This window comes from Gadus morhua, chromosome 3 (assembly GCF_902167405.1).
Source record: "Gadus morhua chromosome 3, gadMor3.0, whole genome shotgun sequence".
Classification (NCBI taxonomy): domain Eukaryota; kingdom Metazoa; phylum Chordata; class Actinopteri; order Gadiformes; family Gadidae; genus Gadus; species Gadus morhua.
This window is the reverse complement of record NC_044050.1, coordinates 27,185,832-27,188,620: the sequence shown is the minus strand read 5'-3', so window position 1 is coordinate 27,188,620 and position 2,789 is coordinate 27,185,832.

Genomic DNA, 2,789 nt, shown 5'->3' with positions numbered 1-2,789 from the left:
TACACTAAGTGTGTACATTAAATGCCAGTTACTTGTCATTTGGCATACCAGTGAATGTGAGATAAATGTCAACGAGGACGTGCTAGGAGGGAGGCCTCTCACTCCCGGTCACGAACACGTAGACTGTGGACATTTGGGTTTGAACAAATAACTTTTTCTTCTTGGAGTCCGACACCTCAACCACTAGGCTTTCCCTCCGTCCCTCCAGAACCTACTTTGGTAGGTCATTTTTCAGGGACCGTTTAAGAAAGTAGGTGGAAGATTAAAAATGACATTCAACGTCTATTGGAGTTAGCATAACATGTGTTTGATAATGGGAACACGTGGGCTCTCAATATAAAAGAACACTTAATGTTAAGTGGCTGGAATAGAGCAGTATACCAACCACGTGTGTGTGTGTGCGTGTGTGTGTGTGTGTGTATGTATGTGCTCACTCGCGAGCGTGTGTGTATGTGTGGGTATGTTTGTGCGCGCACGCCTGCGTGTACTGTTGGTGTGTGCTAGCAAGAGGCGGTTATGTTTGTTGTTATGATGCGGTATTGTCTTATTGAAATCTAAAAGCGTCGGTCACGTGGGCAGGTGATCTATCTGTCCGCTCTAATGGTGAGAACCAACCCTGCGACCCTCAACCATGTTCCTCGTGTGGGAATCACATCCACACCTTTGGATCCTGACCTGGGCTTCAACCCCGCTCGAAAACCCGGACAAAAATGGGAAACCTATTGCAGTGACGAACAGGCTGCCCCACCATCACCCCGGCGATGAGGACAATATCCCGTTGAATCTCGTCGAAGCGAACCCCACCCACACAGCCAGTTTGACCCTGTTTTCTGGAGTTCCCCCAAGCCGGCTCCTGAGAGAAACTGCCTGATAAATCCAGATAAATAAACGGTATGGAGAGGCAGGATAAAAATCTCCCCCCACCCCCCACCCACCCCCTCCTTCTCACTAATAGTTAGTCTACCAACACACTCACAGACTTTCCATAATTACAGAGCTGCCCTCGGGTGCCAGGGGTGTGTCTGAGAACCATTAGGCTGGAGGGGCGCAGCGGAGGGCTAGCTAGGGGAGGGTTAGCCGCGGAGGGCTAGCTAGGGGAGGGTTAGCCGCGGAGGGTTAGCTAGGGGAGGGCTAGCCACGGAGCATAGCTAGGGGAAGGTTAGCTTGGGAAGCGTTGCCTCACGGTGGATTCAAACTAAACTTGAATATGGAGGAGGGACGGGTAGATCAGCAAAGCAGAGGTGGTGAACTGTGACACACACTTTGACAGTGCGCGCATGTCTTTCTGTCTGTCTGTCTGTCTGTCTGTCTGTCTGTCTGTCTGTCTGTCTGTCTGTCTGTCTGTGCCTTCATAGAGATTGACCTGGAGGATGTGTGTCTCTATCCGGGGCTCTACAGGGGTGTGGGGCTCCCCAACCCGAGGGACATCGCTTCAAACCCCCTCAGTGTAGGCATCTCTGAGCAGGATCACAGGCAGCGAGCAGCATTTGAACAACATGCAGCTTAAGCCTTCACAAGGGGTTGAACGGAACAGGTTCAAAAGCAGGTTAGCGTTTCAACACAGCGCGTTTCAGAGCAGAGAACTAACTTCGGCAGCACGGGTGGATCGAAATGAAGCGTTAACCTGGCGTCTCTTTTCTGTGAAAGTTTTCCACTTCTTAAATGTTAGGACTTTTGTGCAACCCAAATATAAACGCCTCACCAAAGACATTAGCAGGCCTTAAAAGACAGCTTAAATTAGAAAGCGGGCAGGTTTTGTTTATGGACAAATGATGGTGTTGTGTACGGTCACATCAACAGCACGGGCTGGCTTTCCTAGAGAGCCTGTTTCGCAGTGACATCCAGCATGCAGCTGGGGAGGGGGGGGGGGGGGGGGGGGGGGAGAGAGAGAGAGAGAGAGAGAGAGAGAGAGAGAGAGAGAGAGAGAGAGAGAGAGAGAGAGAGGAGAGGAGAGAGAGAGGAGAGTAGAGAGAGAGGAGAGAGAGAAGAGAGAGAGAGAGAGAGGAGAGAGAGAGAGCGGTCGCTCGGTCTCTGTTCCACCAACCAAACGGCCCGTATCTCACGGTCATTACGCGTTCCCTGAGATATACGGTCGCTCTAAGGACCCGAGTGAACGCATTTCGTGCAGCTTGTGTGCATGTGTTTCTTTCATGGCCACCGCGGTCCTCCAGAGAGGAGCAGACGGGAGCGGGGAAAAGGCGTCGCTGGCCCTTTTAAGCGCTAATCCCTTCATTCTGGAGAATGTGTTGCCAGCCATCTAATGGGCGGTTCAGCTTAATGTCCACAAGGACCGCTGGCCGGCCCTCTACTATTAACATCACCCACCGTCCTCTCTCTCTCTCTCAAGACGCAGGGCTTTTGAACAGCGACCAGAGGAGCTGGTGGTTGTCCTCTGAAATTAAAGACCATGTTTTGCATTTCAAAGAGCGCAATCGGCGCACATTGCGGCAACAAAAAGGAACAACAGTGCGCGCCTTCCTGACCCGCTGCTCTCTGGGTGGTAATAACAAGACAAGGGGGCTTTTCCACAGGATGGAGAAGTGAGAAGACACAAGATGTGTATCCCTTAAAACTGTGTCTGAGTTTGGACGTAAGGGATCCTTAGGATAAACAGCGCTGACCAGATGGATTTAGGTGGATTTTACTTAAAATGGGTTATTAGGCTGTTACATGTTTGGCTCTAACATGTTTATTAACATGGTGTGTTATCAAGGTTCCTCCATTCAGCTTGTAGTTATTCTAAATATTTCCAAAACGACTGATAAAATAAAATAAAGCCATGAATGTGC